Here is a 20,774-nt window from a genome sequence, read left to right as displayed (position 1 = left end):
TAGCTTGTTAAACCAGGAATGAAACTAATTAGTTGGTGGAATCAACTGATATGCAATTTAAAGTAATTTGTGGTTTTATTTTAAGGATATCTTCTGATATATCTCCTGAACCTTAATTGGGCCACTGGAGAGGTTAATTAAAACTTTGTAGATTAATTAAGCAAATTCCATCCACTTTTCTCTAATTTAGTAATTCTCAGTTAGTTTCATTCTATCAGTTGCACTAATCTGTCTATAATGTTTCTTTTTTAAAAAAGTACTCAAAAACTTAAGTTGATATTAGAAAAATGTTCTTTTACTCTGAAGACTAAAAAGATAAAAAGCTTGGTTTAGTTTAAATTTCATCATGGTAAGTGCTGTTGAACTTTATTTTTCCTCTCTGCTTTTTGTTTTTACGTCAGATACATACATACTTCCTGAATAATTTTCAAGCTTGTATAGAACATCGAAACTACTTTAATAAGAATGAGCGCATTGCTGGCTTGCCCAAGTGAAAGAGACAGATAAATGCTTCTGACCACCTATCTGAAACATTCTTTAGGGAGCTGTAGAAAATAGCTTCTCTGTTCTGTCCCTGGGATAAGAGGTAAGCATGCACAGAGAGATTTTCACTTAATGATGAAGCTCCATCTTAAAACTTTTTAAAACATGAAAATTGTAGCCAGCATTGAATGCAATATTATCAGTGCAATGTAGAAATGCATTAATGTTCCTATACTACTCTCTCTACTAGAAATACCATGTAATATATCATACTTAGAATTGCATTTACATTTTTATATCAAGTTAGTGGCTCAATAGTGTATTTACTGATCAACAATATCCAGATCTTCTTCCCTGCCATTTCCCACTCCTGTTCATATTACAGTTAATCCTCTATGAGGTCTAGATTCAACAAAAGCCTGAGGCATCTGAAAACACCCTGCAATGAGCCAAAACTCCTTGTTAAAAGGTTAGACTCCTTAGTTAACACCAGAGAGTGATAAAAAGATCAAAATGAGATCCAAAGTGAGATCCAAAGACCAAGACACAAGTAAGAACTGCTGAGAACAGGGATGGTTTTTTTAAATCTGACAACACTCATGCAGGCTTGCTGGGAGGTGTTAGTATCCAGCTGCAAACCATTGACTTGGAATCCCTTCCTAGGGATGTGTGCTGGTTTTGGCTGGGATAGAGTTAATTTTCTTCATAGCAGCTAGTATGGGACTATGTTTTGGATTTGTGCTGAAAACAGTGTTGATAACACAGGGGTGTTTTCCTTATTGCTGAGTAGTGCTTACGCAGAGTCAAGGCCTTTTCTGCTTCTCACACCACCCCACCAGCAAGTAGGCTGGGGGTGCACAAGAAGCTGGGAGGGAAGACAGCTGGGACAGCTGACCCCAACTGACCAAAGGGATATTCCATACCATATGACATCATGTTCACGAATAAAAGCTGCGGGGAAGAAGGAGGAAGGGGAGATGTTTGGAGTGATGGTGTTTGTCTTCCCAAGTAACCACTACACGTGATGGAGCCCCGCTTTCCTGGAGATGGCTGAACACCTTCCTGCTGATGGAAAGCAGTAAATGAATTCCGTATTTTCCTTTGCTTGCATGCGCAGCTTTTGCTTTACCTATTAAACTGTCTTCATCTCAACCCATGAGTTTTCTCACTTTTACCCTTCCGATTCTGTCCCGCATCCTGATGCCGAGAGAGTGAGCGAGTGGCTGTGTGGTGCTTAGCTGCTGGCTGGGGTTAAAACACAACAGGAGCTTATAAGGTTTTTCTAAAGAGCTAAGTAGCGTTCAGTCGTTCTTTTCTGAAGCACAGCTTTGTGAGAAGGGTATGATGGTGTTCACCATTCCCAGAGCAACACTCAGCCAGGAAAGGAAGGGCCCAGGTGCACTGTCCTGCTCCTACTGAGCAAACTCTTATGCCCATTGCTTGTCTCCCAGGAGAATGCCATTGCCACCGAGGCCATAACAGGGCTTAACTCAGTCTCCAACAGTTCTGCAGAGCTGTGCAGCAAAGTGTTCACAGTTCTCTGAGTCAGAGAGGAAACATAAGTGTATAAGGAAAAGTAAGAACATGACACCATACAATATAGTATTCCCCCAGGGAATGAATCCAGGCCCTGCTCCCTGTAGGGCTTCTATAGTTTATATTTAAATAAATAAATAAATAAATAAGCCATTTTACTATTTATGTAAATTGCTTTTCTTGGTGAGCGTTAGCACATACGAGGTGGAAGTGTTTCAGTAAAGGAACTACTGCATGTTTACTTAATGGTGCTTCTTTCACAAAGCGGGCACAAAGCCGCTTAGCACAACCAAAATGAAGGCACTCTAGGGAATGCTAAGATCCCAAAGAGAAATAATGAGGTAGTTATAGCACTTCTGAGGTTAGGTACCAAGATTACACCCATTTGCAAGGTTAGAGTTATATGTTTAGACATTACTTTTCATTTGACTCCCACGGTGCGTGTTTAAACTCCTGTGTAAGCATCAGGTCCTTGGTAATATTTTTTTTTAACCTTTTGTTAGCATTATTCTTTTTATTTCTACTTAGAATTTCATTTCTATCAACAATGAGCCAAATGTTTTTAAATCAGGCAATTTAATAACACTTAATTTTAGATCAATTGTGAAAATATTGATCAAGATTGATCCCAAGACCAATGCTTAAAGTAGTCCACTAGTAACTTCTCTCCAGCCTGAGATTTCACCTTTCATCACAGCATGTGCTGCGTTTTCTTCTCCACCACATAATATTATACTGAGTTCCTATTTTAATTTGACTAACATTTTCCAGCGAACACACAGATCAAACATTTTAGTGACAAGCAGATAAATTAGATTTAGTACCTCCTTTTATCTAGAAAACTATTTATTTTAATCAAAGAAGGATATCCTGTTATTCAGATACGAGCTGTCTTTGATGAACTATGCTGTTTTACTATACTTTCTTTTCACTTCCATGTCTTCAATTTACTTTCCTCGAAAAGTGTTCTTAAAAAATACACACTCTCTTTTGAAAATAAACTATTGAGTCTCTCTAGCTGCCTGAGTCACTGCTTGCTTCTCCAGCAGATGCAGTGTTATTAGAGATTCTTCGTTAACAAAAGCTGTCCCCAAGTTCAGAGATTTGTTAAAAATTCTGACTGACCTACAATTTGATTCACTCTGTGAGCCAGATCCTCAGTTCTTCTTGTGTCAAGTTCTCAGAGTTTTGTTTTTCAGATGTGCTACTTGCTTTTTTCTGTTTTCCGTTCTAATTAGCTCTGCTTTCACTCCCACACTGAAAGTCAGCAACTGTACTGAAAACAGAAGAAAAGTAGTCGTTTTATCCTGTGGCTCTACCTTCCCTCCATCTTTAACCTCTGGCCTGTCATCTGTATATTTTCCTTCACCCTCGTGCTTTACATGTTTTATATTATTAGTTTGGCTAAGAAAACTTTACTTATTACTTTCATTTCTTTTAGGAAATAAAAAGTAAACCTTTGCTGATTTTTTTTAATTATAAAGAAAAGGGAAAGATGGATTTTCATTCAGTTTCATTTCTCATCCATACAGATTTCTTTCTCAATTTTTTTAAGATGATGTTTTCGCTATGAAAACTGGAAGCTTTTCTTTATGACAGACAATTTTCAAATATTCTTGTGCTTTTAACTTGTATATGGAAGAATGGAATTTCTTCATGTGTCTGAAACCAGTGGATAGTAAGTATTACTCTTAATTTGTCAGAGTTTAAATTTGAAGGAGTTATTTTACTTTTAGAGATGTTTCTTGAACCTCAAAACATTGAGGTTTTTCAAGAAGTTCTGACCTATCAAAAGTCTGTATCAGAATTGGTTTTGTGTTCCCTGAACAGGTTTAGAAGACAAAAAGAATACCTTCACAAATGCAAGGTCTTCTTTTCATTATGTCTAATCCTGTAGATTTCGGTACTTGATGAAATAAATCTTCCAATAGTGCCAACAAATTTTTTACATAAGTGTCCAGGATTAGTCCAATATGATTACCTGTCCTCTTAAGGAGAGCTATTATTTTGGTACTAGATCACGAACTAAAGCATTACAAATTCAATCTTTCACAGGTTAAGCCACCAGCCCTCTGGAGCTGTGTAACACTATCTTGCTGTACATAACATCGGTCAAGGGGAACGTGCTGGTGACAATGTGCTTTTTTTTTTCCATTGCGCAGCTTCAACATGGTATTATTTGGCCCTGCATTGAGCCACAAGTCTACAAGCTAAAGATTGCTCTGGACCCATCATAACCAATACCCCAGGTCCATCTATACCGGAACTAAGAGAAAGTTTCATTAAGTACAAATTGTAAGGTCAAAGTTGTTGTTTCACACAAGCACATTGCAGTGCAGCCTTTAAGAGATCATTTTATTTCATTTCTGGATTCATAAGTACTACTACTTCAAACAGACAATAATCATGTACCAGCAAAAAAAGAAATCTAATTTTTAGACTTATGGTTTTGTTTAATCATTGTATTTTTATGCTTATTTTTCAGCTCTATTCTTGCAATATATGTTTGCAGTGAGAAGATATGCTTCTTCCCAGAGGGTGACAGAGGTGCTTGGTTCTTTTAATGCTGCAAAATGAAAGGTGAAAAGATGTGCAAATATGTCAGCTAACTGACACAAATAAATGTAAGCTATCCATGATTCAGGATAGAAATTAGAAGAAAGATCCTAATAATCAAAAGAGTGAGACTTTGGAAAAAAACTTCCAGTAGAAGGAGCAAGGACAACAAAATTTTAAGAGTTTTAACAAAGAGCTTAGTGAGATTATAAGCAGCTCAGGGACCATCACAAGAGCAACTGTCATCTTTCTCCCAGTGCAATTCTGATTCAGAAGCGTAAGATGCCCCCACCAGAATGGCCACGGCCCTTACATTCCCAGATGTTCATCCTGACCCCTAGGAAGATGTTACTGCTCCTACATTAACAGGTGCTGCTCTTGCCTTGGGGGAGAGGGGGCCCAGCCCCACCAGAACCCAAGAACTCTCATTAAAATCTTTCCTTTGCATACTGTCTTGAGAGTGACTTGCTGCAGCAGCATAGCTCAAAGGAGATTTATGTCCAGTGTGCACCAAGTGGGAACTGCAAGGCTCATACCAGCTTGTTAGAAGGTATTTAAAGTTACAACACAGAGCCATTTTCCTTAGGGATTGAGTCAGGGTTGCTTTTTACCCTTAAATATATCTTAAAATATAAGAGTTCTCACACACTTGTGCACCTGTGTAGCACCTGTGTAGCAGCCCTCGGAAGGCGTTTTGCTGGCTTTCCCTAAGCTTACAGGTACAAGCATGTAGCAACTTGTGTTCAGCACGATAAGGGCATATAGGAGAAAGTTGCAAGGTTTCTGACAAAAGAATTACCTTTTCTTTCTGTTTTCCAGCATTTTCCAACTAAATATTCTCATCTTGTTGGTATTATCTTGATTACACAAGATAGTATCTTGAATATTGCCGTATCTTGCAAAGACCCTGCTTGTTCGCGCAATATCGTTCTCTTAATCATCTGTTGTGTTACATATGTGCACACACAAATGTGGTCAAAGTCTACTAGCTGTTGAGACCCCTACTGCCTAAAAGGCATCAGAGTCGCCACCGAGAGCAGGGCACAACTGAGCAGAGCATGAGAGCTGCAGAACTCCTGAGCCTCTGTGGTTTGGTATTCAGCACACCAAGGAAACGAAATCAGAGGACACTGTTTATTCGACAGCAAAAAGCATGCACAAATAAACAGCTAAACCCCAAGCCCACATTCTGGGGCTTGCCCACTGCTCATTATGGCTCTTTCAAAGCTAGTTATTACAGGCAAGCATTCAAACTCTCCTGGCTTAGTGCTACACTTGCTGCATGCTTTTACATCTATCAGTGTGTTTCCCTGAGAAACTGCTGCCTGCCCTTCTGCGTCTTCATCTACAGCAGAAACTTCAGGCACCTTGGGTTTGGTGTGCTGGGTTTTTTGGGAATGTTTTCAAAAGGAAGAGGCCTGAGCTTATTCTCTGGACACAGGGGAAAAAAAAATTAGCTACAGATTAAAAAGGGTGGGTTTTTTCATGGTTAGTTCACCCACTGATTTTTCTAAGGACCTAATATTCACACTGGAAGTACTGAATCTCTGTCTCTGTTTTATTTCCTACTGTCCCCTCCTCAAACAGCCATTTTTAATGTAAGTCTCTGAGTTCAGGCAGAGTAATAGCAAGCAGGTAAGCTGAGTTAAACCAAATTTGCATACAAGCTAATACAGTTCTCACTCTTATCCTGAACTATGATGTGATTTAATTGAGAAAAAAATCTTAAAAACTTGCATTTCAGCTCTATTAGTATGCTACATAAGGAAATGATACAAATCAGTTGCAACTTTGAGGACACAAACTAAAAAGAGCTGAGGTGGTAATTGTGCTCCAAAGCATGATTTTGAAGCCACCACAAAAAGTGAAGATATATTAAGAAGTGGCATGTATACAAATGGGCTTTTAGAAGATATTCTTCGTGACCACATTGGTTGATTTGTTAGTATTTGTTACTTGAAAGATCTTTGCTGTTCTATCAAGAAATGCACTGGCAGAAGTATATGAAACCTCAGTGATATTAAAAATCAATATCAAAGAAAGAATGAGATGAGTGGTAAATTCTCATTTAAACCATACACTAGTTCCATGGAGAAACTCAACAGCCTCTCAGCACAACAAGATTTCTTCAATAGGCGTGATTCTGAATAGGACTTCTTGTGGTGGGTTGACCCTGGCTGGATGCCAGGTGCCCACCAAAGCTGCTCTAGCACTCCCCCTCCTCACCTGGACAGGGGAGAGAAAATAAAATGAAAGGCTCGTGGGTCAAGATAAGGACAGGGAGATCACTCACCAATTACCGTCATGGGCAAAACAGACTTGACTTGGGGAAAAATTAATTTAATTTATTACTAGTCAAATCAGAGCAGGATAATGAGAAATAAAACCAAATCTTAAAAACACCTTCCCCCAACCCCTCCCTTCTTCCCAGGCTGAACTTTACTCCTGATTCTCTATACCTCCTCCCCCCGCCCCGAGTGGCGCAGGGGGACGGGGAATGGGGGTTTGGGTCAGTTCATCACACGTTGTTTCTGCCGCTCCTTCCTCCTCAGGGGGAGGACTCCTCACACTCTTCCCCTGCTCCAGCGTGTGGTGCCTCCCATGGGAGACAGTCCTTCATGAACTTCTCCAATGTGAGTCCTTCCCACAGGCTACAGTTCTTCACGAACTGCTCCAGCATGGGTCCCTTCCACGGGGTGCAGTCCTTCAGGAACAGACTGCTCCAGCGTGGGTCCCCCGCGGGGTCACAAGTCCTGCCAGCAAACCTGCTTCAGCGTGGGCTCCTCTCTCCATGGGCCACAGGTCTGCAGGTCCTGCCAGGAGCCTGCTCCAGTGTGGGCTTCCCATGGGGTCACAGCCTCCTTTGGGCATCCACCTGCTCCGGCGTGGGGTCCTCCACGGGCTGCAGGTGGATATCTGCTCCACCATGGACCTCCATGGGCTGCAGCGGGACAGCCTGCCTCACCATGGTCTTTACCACGGGCTGCAGGGGAATCTCTGCTCCGGCGCCTGGAGCACCTCCTCCCCCTCCTTCTTCACTGACCTTGGTGTCTGCAGAGTTGTTCCTCTCACATCTTCTCACTCCGCTCTCTCTGGCTGCAACTGCAACTCCCCTGTAACTTTTTTTGCTTTCTTAAATATGTTATCACAGAGGCGCTACCACTGTTGCTGGTTGGCTCGGCCTTGGCCAGCGGCGGGTCCATCTTGGAACCCACTGGTATTAACTTTATCAGACATAGGGGAAGCTTCCAGCAGCTTCTCACAGAAGCCACCGCTGTAGCCCCCCCGCTACCAAAACCTTGCCACGCAAACCCAATACACTTCTCCTGTTCTTAAAATGTTTCAATTTGACTTTTGATGTTCAGTATAACTCTGCCACCGTGGGAATACAGATTTTGCTGAAATAATTAGACAATGCTGCAAAGACCAAACCTACACAGGATAGTAATTTATTTATAGCCTTCTAAAGGACAATATGAATGAAGATGTTTCTTGGACTTACCTTTGTGTACAGTCCAGTAGTCCTTAATCATGCAAAAATGTCATGGCTAGTAACACAGCTTTTGCCTCAGCAATTGCCTCTTCATAAATAGGTCAGTTTATGGAATTGCTTGTTTATTTTCTTCAACAAGTCAGACAGTGCCCCATATTTCAATTCTTGAATTTTTTCTTGTGTTCAGATGTGTGTCGGCTCTGCTTGCATTTTATATTTTTTAAGTAAATGAGTGATTCATCCTCAACACATATTCCTCTATATGACTCATTTATCTCTGCATGCAGTCCTAATCACGCAAATGTTTCAGCTATCATAGCATCAGCTATAGTAAAGGGCAAGAACTACCATCTGTGCATGGACAGTTTGAACATACAAAACCAACACATGTAGTTTTTTCTGTATTTTCTATTAGCTCTGGGGCAATTTCATGTTTTATTTGTTTTTAAATGAAATTATTGTCAATATCAGTGTACACATAGGCATACAGACACAAAGATTTTCCTATACTGGTAAGACTTTGAATTGACTGTTACTCCTAAGAACTAAAGCCCCCTGCCTCTTCAGCTTTCAATGGCACTGCTTTTTTATAATATTCTGTAAGTGCATTTTCTAGAAATGTCAAAATTTTGCGTTGCTGCATCCCATGTTTGGGACATGTAATCCAGCATACTCAGTCCCTTACAAAATTCATTATAATGAAATGAGAAAAGTTCTGAATCCCCACTATCTTTTGATCATATAGTTACTTGGATTAGTAGCTCTTTTAATTCACTCAAGTTAGGCAACATTCTCAAAAAGAAAGAGCCCAACAGGTAGCATTAAGGTAACAGGAAAATCAGGTACAGTTACGTAAATTTATCCCTTTTCACAGAATCACAGGATGGTTCACGTTGGAAGGGACCTCTGGAGGTCATCTTGACCAACGTCCCTGCTCAAGCAGGGTCACCAGGAGCAGGTTGACCAGGACCACATCCGGACAGTTTTTCTTATCTCCAAGGACGGAGACTGCACAGACTCTCTTGGCAATCTGTGTCAGTGCTCAGTCACCCTCACAGCGCAAATTTTTTGTTTATGTTCAGACAGAACTTGTGTTTCAGTTTGTGCCCATTACGTCTGGCCCTGTCACTGGGGACCACTGAAAAGAGCCTGGCTTTGCACCTTCTCTTCAGATATTTGTACACATTGAACACATCCCCTTGATCTTTCTCTTCTCCAGGCTGAACAGTTCCAGCTCTCTCAGCCCTTCCGCATAGGAGAGATGCTCCAGTATCCAGTATTTCTAGGAATAATGCTCAGGAAGGAAGAGAGTTCTTTTCAGGGAGAGGTAATTATGCAAAAATAATACAGACATAATTAACGAGGGGAAGGAAGAAATTTATTGGTTTGCTAGAAAATGTGTTTTCAGGAAAATCAAAGCTATTTACTTATTTGGATTATATCTCTCTAATGGTTTTGATTGAAAGGAAGTGACAGAATAGGAGGAAAGGAAAAGTTTAAAACCTGATTTTTTTATATATTTCTTAAGTGAAATAACTATTTTAGAAATCTCTGAATTTCTTTGCCTGGCTGTTTTCAAAATGCAAGTTTTAAATAAAAAATGCTACTTCAAAATGACAAGCTACCAATTGCTTAAGGTGAAAGGAAAGAAAGGGGTTTATATTTAAAAAAAACCCAAGGCAAACAAAAATGGTTAAATGAAATATTCAGATGAAGAGCAATGGGGAAGGAAAAGAACAGTAGCTAATATACAAATCACTTTTTAAGTCATTAAGGTTTACTTTTATTCTTTTGGTTGACTCTAAACTGATTTCTCCCTTCATATCTTTTTATTTTCTGCAAAAATTTTATAAAAATATGTTCTTTATCCAGACATAAAGATGATGTCCACTGCTTAACCATAATAAATTAAATTGGGCCCTCAGTACTGTAGATAATTGTGTTTACGCCTAACTATATTACCATGAGTTATCCCATTATAAAAACTAACAAAACAGTTGCATACAGCATCCCCCACCCCATGACACTTAATATTAGAGACTCTGTGGGGGATAGTAAGGATCTCCTTTCCTTTGTGGAACTGAGTTACAAACTCAGGACTATGTTCCTTTGTTTACAAGTAAATACATTAAACCTGTATATGCTATCAGAACTTAAGAATTTCTTTACTAAACTACATATATAATTTGAGAACTGTCAGATAAAAATATCTCATACTGCATTATAGAACTACAAAAGTAAACCTGTATGATTTCACACAGTTTTCATTATATCTGTTTTGATATCTCCATACACATTTAATCATTGTTTCTGAAGAAAAAATAATAATATCTCCTTTCCCTTGGGAACTTCTATTTGTGACCTATTGACCAAAACTGAAATTTTATGTGTGACTAAATGGTCAAGCCTTCTTCTTTTCAAAGCTTTATAATTCAAAATTTTGTCACTTATGGAAAAATCCAGTTTCTTTCCAAAATTTCTAAAAAAACTTGGTGTAATAGCCTGGTTTATCTATCATTCTCCAGCAAGGAGAATAATATCACCACATTTTTGCCAAAGCTGGATTTACTGAAGGTGAACACTGTTGACATGTGTGAGCTCTGTGAAAGTCTCTGAACATTATCCTATATATTCCATGAGTGCTCTTGTAAAGACTATAGGGTACATGACTGTGTCTCTAGCACCTATCAAGTTCCTGAGACAAATAGCTACAGAAAGAAAATGAAATATTTTCCACTGTTCATGTCTAGATTTTTTCTAAAGTAAACAATATTTCTAACTTAAATATGCTTAATACTGTCCCTAGATGAAATAACACACTTAGAAAGTTGGACCTGAATGAAACAAAATGTCTAAAAAGTAGTGTTCAAAAAGGAGTTTTCTTTAACAATTTGTAAAGTTTATAAGAACTTAATAAAATGAGAAGGTTTGATCAAGAAAAGAAATTACAAGGTCTGCAGGTGCACAAGAGCCATGATTTTAAGCTGTGCAATTCTAATTACATGGTTCGAAGTACTGAAAACTCGAAAAACTGTAAGAGAAGTATAGCTTTGGGTAAGGATGATTATAAATTCCACAATGTAGTTCACAAATATATTGTAAATTCTATAAATTCTGTAAATCAGTTCATCCTGTTCAATGTTTTTAGAAGTTATATCACTGAACTTGGTATAGATACTAACATCTATAAACTGAATATTTAGGTCAGGGATGAACTCACATAATAATTACACAATCTATAACAAAACAGGAATGTTTGTAACTCAAGAAATTAATCTACTAAATTCATCAGTTACAGAAGGGACAAGACAATTTACTCTTAAGAACATCTATCTTTTTGAATAAAATATCAGGTGCTGCTATTTCAGGCCTTTAAAACTGGTTAAAATAACTACAGATACAACTTTGATTAGTAGTAGCAGTTTCTATCCATAAAAAACTCTTGTAGGTTCAATTTAATGAACTGATTGAGGATCCCTTCAGCTCTAATACAGTAAGATAAGCTAAAATGCATTCATCTGTTTCGGATCTCTCTTCTTTTGATTTTTCTCAGCTTTTACAAGGAGAGGGGATTAGGTATTACCTTTCCTCCCACTCCAGATGTCCATTTGTATTAAATGTCATACACTTCATGTGCATTGGTCAGCTTATTCTGTAGCAAAGCCAGGGAAGAAGCTTTTTATAACACTCAGTTCAGTAGTTGCGTGATTCATTAAGCACTGATGAAAACAGCACTGGGTTTGTTCAAGGATTGGGATAGTTCTTACTCAAAGCACACATATTTTTCTATGGTAATAAATCAAAATCAGTACTGCTAACTATTATGAGCATTGTGCTGCTCAAAATCTCCTGTAGAACTTGCATACAAGGGATAAAATCTAATTGCCTTGAAAGCTCAGATAGCTTTTACTTAATGACTTTTTAAAATAGTAATTATTGACTCAGTTAACAACCATGGCTTCAGAGGTGCTTTGGCCAGCTGTGTAGATAAGCAGTAAAGGGTTTTTAAGATGCCATAAGGGGACCAAAGGAATCATTTTGGTCAATTGTGTAAATGTTTTGCATACATAATATTGACTTGGGATGTGTCACCTCCCTGGAGACTTATGGCCCATACGGTATCGCATTTGTGAAGCCATTTCAGTGTAGAAATCAACAAAAAGTTACTGAAGCTGAATACCTTTCAGAGTCACATGGGTATGTTGAGAAACATACTTATAAAATATATGATATGCAGAGGAAATCAGAAAAAGCACAGTTTAATTATACATAAAAAACTTCTAAGTATTTAACATTAATTGCATACTGAAAAAATTAACACGAAATATTTAAAACTTTTTAGGGTAAAAAATGACAAAGGTTATTGTTATGAAATATTTTTCTCATTTTAGAAAAATAGTTTCAGAAAAATAGAAAAAAAAATAGTCCTATTTTTCTTTGTGTCATACAGTTAGTTCACTGCAAGTTCTCTTTCTCCTCCTGATTCCTGATCCTTCCCCTCTTATTATTCTTTTTTTTTTTTTTTTTAATGTAGCCCTTGTATAGTATCTTTAGCATCAGAGCTGTACCTGAATAGGTAGTATCTTAAAATACCATAGATTGTGCAGTCTAAAGAAACTGGCAAGCAGAGCACGGCAGATACCTCACATGAGGACCAAAGTGGGTGATGTGTTTTTACATTTCAAACTCTTTACAAAATAGCACTGGTTTTTAGGAGGAAAGGAATGTACTTTGTGTTTTTTCCACTTTGTGGTCCATTAACCATATTTTATAAAAATATGCACATTCCTCTGAGATCAGAAAAGAAATTAAATACATTAAATAAAACTTTGCATCATCCAAAGGAGGGAAAACAGTACCTTGTCTTGGTAAAGTGCTGATTTAAGAGGACCAGATGAAAGGCTCAGTTCCCTAGTATAGCTAAGCATACCCAACTTTGAAATCAGGTGCTTGGAATTTGTAAACTGAATTTCCCAATTCCTAGAAGTGATCCGAGACTCCAATGTCCAGCAGTACTGCAATCCCAGCTAACATCAACATAGATGTCCTTTGAGAATACAGGTACCGTAAGAGTGTCACTACAAATACCCAGAATGGCAAGCCTTTTGAGGGAAACAGACATAACACAAGACTGTGTGATCTACAAAAACCTGAATGAAGTTCTTGATTGTTTCTTCAAGGAGGCATGATCTTCTATGCAGCCAGCCTCCTGTCAGACTTAGATAATGAAGAGTGACTTCCACACTCAAAAATAGTGGATTTTGTATTGTTCTCTTTTTTGCCTTCAAAGCCTTCATTTTGGGAAACCTTAGTACTCTCAGTGTCCAAGTGTTCGCTGATCGTTTGCTATGACAGCTGCCCATAACAAGAAAGAACAAATTGACTTGAAAAAAACAAGAAATAGTGAAATTCATTGATTAAGGGATTCTGCTCTCATCTAGGTCTCTGTATATAACCCTGAACAGAACAAGCCTAATAGTATATCTTATAAATACCACTCTGATGAACAATCTGCTACTGAAATTATCTATTAAATAATAGGTGTTACAGTGTTTTTCATATTTAGATTTCAATGCACTTTCTAAACTGAGTATCATTACTACCAGCATTATAACGCAAATGTGAACTGAAATCAGGTGAGAAACTTTAATCATTCCCAGGTTGCACATTACACAGATCTTGCTTACCTAAGAAGCATTTAGACTCTTCAGTGCAAAGAGCTATAGGTAAGAGATAGGTAAATAAGCTGAGCAAAAAATAGATGAAATATTGAAGATGAAGGCAAAGCATGAGATTGAACTCAATGTAAAAGGAAGTTGGAAGCCAGTGAAGGGATTAAAAAAACAGGAAGAGATGTGGTCAGTATAACAGGAGTGTAGGTAATCCTGGCAGCAGTATATTTGATAGACTAGAACAAGGAAGCAAATTGGGCTTCACAGTACATTAGAGCAAAGACAGCTGTGAATCAAAATGGTTATTCTAAACTGACTTGTGGAAATTTAGGTATGGACACAGACACAAATTTGGGGTCTCAGTCCTGCAGTGAGATTGGTGGGAGCAGCCAATATCAGCATGGATTTTTCAGGATGAAAAATCTGCACGTGTCCATGGACATCGAGAAATTCTGATTCAAATATGTGACCTGAACCTCAGCACAATCTTTAGTTAAGACATGACACAAGCAACTTAGGATCAGAAGTTTAGTTTCACTGTACTAGGGCATTTTGTCCCCATGTTTCTGAAGAATCAAAGGGGAAGAAAAGCTTTATATTTCATCATCATCAGAAGGACTTTGTTGATAATATCCACCATTTTTAGCTGTTTCTAAGAAAGACATTACCAAGCTGTCATTATAAGTGATGCAATATGCCATTGAGTAATATGACCCTTGAAAAACAAAAATTATACAAATCTAGATGTCAGAATTCTTGTATCAGGATCCCTACAGATGTCACTGAATAGGTAAGGTTATTTTCCACCTAATTTTTAATTAATACTGTGAGCAATTAACACTGCCCCGTAAGAAATTCTTCATGTTTATTTTGAATGAGTTATACTATTTTCTCTTTATATTAGTCAGTCAGACATATAACAAGTATTTAACTGGCTTTTATCTAGTTCTACAGCAACAAAGCCAGACTCAAAAGATTTCTTTGTCTCTTTCACCAGGAGCTCTACTGGCTTTACAGTTACTGTATCAGCATATAAGAAGTAGATGCAAGAAAAAAACAGTAACATACAATGTTGTATATCGTTGAAGAAAGAATTCATTACAATGACATCAGGCTGTAACTTAGCAGTGTAGCTCTGTGTGGCAGAGATGTGCAGGGGATCTAGGTTATAATGAGCCTTATGGATGTAAGTCTAGTTGCAGATTCAGACAAAACGCTTCCTGGAGCTAGAAGGAAGAACATAAAGGGTGAAATTTGCCAACACAGTCCTCTGAAATGGTGTGCAGCAGCCCAGTTATAGCCCTTTCATAAGAGGCTGGTACCACTTGGTTCTCCATAGCTTGTGGCTTACTCTGCGCCATAGAAGCTTTTATTTAAGTAAATATCCTGAGGGCTAGAGCGAAGGAGGCCACCCTTTTGTTGCATACAAGCTGTAGTAAAAGTTATTTCAAGGCACTTCCCTAGTACAGATTACAAAATCAGGACAGGTCACAGAATTACCATATATTTGAGGGCCAAATTACTGGTGCTTTTCAGTGGGAATGAAAGACTATATCCAAAACTTTAACAAAATTTCAATAACTTTAATTTTGTTTTCACACATGACCCAATACTTTGGATTTTTACCCATAATTCAGAGAAATTTTTCTTTGTTTGAGGAAGAGTGTAATTCTCTGGGAATATTTATAATAGTTGTCTCTCACTAGTACCTGTAGCGCAATAACATTATTTTCTTTTTAGGTTGATAATATCTACCTATTTATATGCAGTATGAAAATCATGTAAGGCATAATACTCTTGGTATTAGAAACTATATAGTGACCAATGGCAGGTAAATTTGGTTAAAGATCAAACTCAGAAAAAGTTTTTGATAAATTACAGAAATTGTTAATGGCACACATATTTCATGTCATTAATATAATTGCTGTGAACAGATGAGCTAAAATAATCTATTTGCTTTAGATCTTGATCACTTGATCACAGAGTTAGAGACCTTTAGTTGATTGTCATTTTATCTCACAAGAAGGTTCTCATGTCTTCTGAGATATCTCATTGACACTAATACAGGCTTAGAGGTAAAACACTAAACTTAGGGTTCTGCTTATTTTTGAGAGGGCAGCCTGTGTAGGAAAGGAATTGAGGAATGGTGACTTTGTCAAGGAAGGAGCTGTGAAGGAGTAGTGCAGCTCCCAAGCATATAGCAGCTTTTAAAATGAAATTAAAGGGATGGTACTTCAGAGTTCAACAGAAAAAAAGAAATCTATTGAGTTTTCCAATAGTGACTTCATTCCTAACTTTTGTATTATTTATTTAAAGAAAAACAAACACTTTTTTCTTTTTGTAACAGAAGAAAGCCACCATAAATGTGAAAAGAAGTCTTCTTCATTGGATTGAACTTTTTAGTAAGCACTCAAGGCCTAAAGAAAGCCCATTTTTAAACTGTTCTGTCTGTATTTCATCAGGGTCGCTAAAGCTGAACAGCTCCAAGGGCAGCATCTGTGCCTCACTGCGGCCTCCATAACAGTCAGAAGGAAGCATAGCTGCTATTGCTTGTGTAACTCCTTTGCCCAGGGTGCCTGGTCCCTCAGAAAGGTCAAGGAGGAAATTAATTAATAGTGCTTCTTCATGCAACTCCATGATGAGACTATCAATCAGAGTTATACCAGACCAAAGAGCTCCAAAACAGCTAGTGTGTGCTGAAGGACAGAAATCAGACAGGCAAGGGTTACCAGAGGTTCCTGCAGAGGAAGATGAAAAGTTTCGTCTAAATCAATTTCTGTGAGATGCTTGCAGCCATTTATAGCCAGCAAAGCATGTTTCTTCCTGCTCCTTCATCCCCTATCTCCTCCAATTCTGAATATGATCTCCAACTCATCACCCCACACCAGAGCTGGACTCATGGCAGGTGATGGTCTCCGGCATTGTCCTCCTTCCTTCTGCATATGAGCCCTCAGGCAAACAAAAGCAGTGGAAACTTTCCCAAAAGCACATCTTTCAGGCATCATGCAAAAGCATTTTTCAGTGCTCTTTGTTTCATGCTCACCTGTTCGGTAGAGCAATCATGATGGTGAACATCAAAAAATACAGGAGCGGGAGGCATTCAATGGTAGACAGTCTTGCACCAGCTGGATGCATTAGCTGAAAGCACGCAGCACTTCATGGGAACAGTTGTGCTTACCAAAAATTAGTTTTTGAGACCATGCTGACCAGCTTAAGAGCAGATGTTTACGATCACCAAAATACAACTTTCTTTTGTAAGGAAAAACATCTAGAAGACCCAAATTAATTGGGCACTAAACCTAATGCTCATGTATCACTAATATGCATTTTCTCAGCCACATTAGAGACTGATATAAGCCTTCAGCTCATATCCACTTCAGATATGCATTGAGAAATCTATTCTGTATTCTGAGATCTCCAGTCTGTAAGTATCAATTTATGGTTATAGACAGTTATTATCCACGGCTACTGGAAAGCCAAAAGCTGTTCTAAAAGAAGTAGAGGAAATCATTTTACCAAAGTGTATTGACTGTAAATTAGGGGCTCAGGCACAGTTTTGATTAAAGTCAAGATCTCCTTTATTTTCAGTACTTGTTTTTTTCAAATGATTGCACTAATATGTTCAGTTTATTTCAGGAATCAGTGCAAGAAAGGAACAGCTTCTCATCTTGTGCAAAATTGGCACAGAAGACAAAAGGACCTTTGTATAAATAAAATATGCTGAATACCATGGACAAAATAGGGAGGTTAGTAAATGTAAGAAGCAAAAAGAGATGTACAGAAAAAAGACCAGGCTAAAAGACGGGAAGACAGAATTTAAAGTACAAAGAAAGAAGCATGAAAGTGATTAATCCAGAAAATTAAAGCAAAAATATAAATCTGACAATTGAAGGAATAAGGTCCTGAAAAAAGAAGATAAAAAGATTAGACAAGAAGTCAAACTAAAACCTTACAGTAAGAGTTGTGTGTAAATACACAATATTAATATTGCAGTAGATTAACATATTGCAGTAGAACAAACATAATTTAGGTGTGGGTTGGGTTTTTTACTTCTTTTTTCACATGCTCATAGCTATTGATTACATTTTTATCTTGCCCTGAAATAAAATATAAAATAAATTACTGCTATTCCACACGCCATCTTCATTTTATTCTTTTACCAAAAAAAGCCCCACTACCAACATCTGAGAACAGTTTGCAAGGACTCCCTCAAGAAAGAAAGATTCTCCTGCTCATAAAATGACTCATTAAAGATTCCCCTGCTTGTAAAAGTAACTGCCTGTCATTCTGCCTTATCACTTTTCACTACTAATACTGATTTTTTTTCATCAGAGAACATTATTGTCTGAATTCCCAAATCAATGTAATAGGAAAAAGTTGCATATCTGCAGATACAGAAGACAGAACAGACAGAGAAGCGTAACTTCACAAGAGAGGATAAATAGAAGTTTGGATAACAAAATAAACAATAAAAGCAGAAATGTTGGGGAACAGAGATGGAAAAAACCAAGCCGTCCAAAGGTTATAAATCCGGAAACAGCTTTAGTTATCTACTTAAATTTTGTGTTTATAACAAGAAAGGTTTATTTGAGATTAATTTGTTTCTCCTTGTCTTTGATAAACTCCTTCATCAGTGGTAATGATTCTGGGCATATATCAAGGAATTTGTCCTGATAGTTAACTGTCAGTATGGAAGTCAAGACTTGTATGTGCCTTGAGGGAGGAGAGGCAATGAAGAGAAGCCACATTTCATGTTACAGGTTTAAAAGTTTCTCATCTAAGTCGTGATACCAGTAACTCCTTGTGCTGCATGAATGTTTCTGAAACAAAGGCATTCTGACAGTGAAATAAGGGAAGCGCGACTCTCACAGGACAATCAACATGGCATCCAAATTATGAAAATAATCGTCAGAAAACATAGTTTAGAAACAACTACATAAATATTTTTCAGACTAAATGGAGGTCCCATTTTCTGTTTCCCTGGAAATGCAACAAGTGGATATTTCATAAACAAAGAATTTAGAGCAGTGGAATTTCAACTCTTACCTTATAGTCATGTTGTATGTTGCATTAAATAGGTTATATTTAAATGTAACTTCAAAACCAGACATGTACCTTATAAAGCCTTTTTAAAGGGTTTTTTTTTTAAGCTTTTTTTAAAGTCTTAAACTCTTTTACACAAACACTCAAGAGTTGCCCAGGCAAGCAATAGCAGTTCCAGTTTGTAAGTAAGTCAGAATTCCAAATGCTGTGTACTCAGATACAAATCTGATAACAGCATTTTCAGCTTAGGTCTGTCATATTTCTAACAGTAAATACACAAAGAGTGGTAGGTGATGGGGGGGGGAGGATTTTTCACCAACGCCCTGTATGTCAGACTGCTCTGATAACTGAATGAAGTTGTGAACTATTATCTAATCATTATATTGTAAATTGTTGACAAGGGCAGCTACAGTCAACTTCATGCACTTTTTATTTCTCTTTTTCACATTAAATTGAAAGTAAGTGCATGGATAGGGAGAAAATGAGGAAGTACATTACCATGGGCAGTACAGTTAAAGAGGGTAAAGAGAGTAAACATCCATTCAAGGAAATAATCCTCTTCTTGAGGTCATACCAGCACATATCAAATGACAATAAAATACCTAATGTCCAATTAATATGGAATTCCATAAACATATTAGAAAATGAAGAAAAGAACTTAACAATTTCACTGCATAAGAATGTTTTTCCCCACTTGTTTGCAAGTATTATTAGTAGATGTTATGTGTCCTCAGGACTAAGAGGGAAATTTAAGGAAAAATGGAAAGGAGTTCCTTCGTAACAGAAAGAGAAGGCTGCCAACAACAGCCGATTGTAAAGAGACTATTTTAGTGGCCATCTTCTGTCAAACAAACATCTTTCTACTCTTTAACTTTTTCTATGAGGTGGTAAATCTGTTGTTAGAAGAGCTAAAGAACAGCAGCTATCGAAGAAGACATTCATAGTGAAAATGGTAATCCTTTGTGTTAAATATCACTTCTATTTCCCATGTTATCCATCTATTTTTTTTTTTTTTTACAGAAATATCTGTATCAATTTCAACAGAAGCTGTAAATCTACATCGGTTTGAACTGGAAGTTGACAATTAAGCTATAAATAAGGATGAGATGAGTTAAACCTGAAAACTTTGTGTAGGCGTCTATCTATGAGATGGGATTACTGGTTTAGATTACACACCTAACCGATCTTTATATTGCTAAAATTAAAAGGGAAAAATCACAATCTCAAATCCTCCTGTCACCGTCAAATGGTTTCCCTGTAGTCCCTGTACTCAGTTAGCACTTGGATCTGAAATATTTAGTCCTGCAATAATCCCTAAAACTGCTATCACAAAATACTGTTTAATTCTGATCCTCTGCAAGAGGTACTTTGGAGTGGCGGTGTTTATCAGTTTACCGAGGAATTCCTTACACGAAAGGAATGTAATTGCAAAAACCCAGATGGGTCAAGTCTGAACTGTATTATTGGCTAAATCCACATCACTGGTACTGATGGACTGAGATCCACACTGAGGCATTTCAGGCTGCTTTACTTCAGACTTTCTTTATTGTGGCCCTGTGAACTGAACTCCCCTTAGTGGCTTGGGTGCTGAAAACAGAGCTCCAATCCAATTAACTAGCAAGGCACTCAAAAGCCTAATCACTTACAGTCCACAATCTCAACAAGAGGATTGCCTCAGAGCTCCAGGACTTCATGACTTTAAGGTTTTCTTTCACAAATAGGAGCTCTGCAACTTTCACGTTGTGAGCTTGGAACTAGCAGCACATTCAGCACTGTTCACCAAGCGACCGGAGGTGCATGACACGTGGCAACCCTCAGCTTTGTGTGCATATCTCCAGAGATATGGAGATATGGCTGGGCTTTGTGTACACACCTCTAGAAACCCGGGCTTCTACAGACAGTCAGAAGTGAGCAATCCCGGACTGGAGTCTTAAAACTGTGTGCCTCAGGATATGTAGGTTCTCAGCTCCATGGGTACCTAGAGATGTCCT

Source organism: Gymnogyps californianus, chromosome 1 (assembly GCF_018139145.2).
Source record: "Gymnogyps californianus isolate 813 chromosome 1, ASM1813914v2, whole genome shotgun sequence".
Lineage (NCBI taxonomy): Eukaryota > Metazoa > Chordata > Aves > Accipitriformes > Cathartidae > Gymnogyps > Gymnogyps californianus.
Note: the sequence above shows the minus strand (reverse complement) of the source record.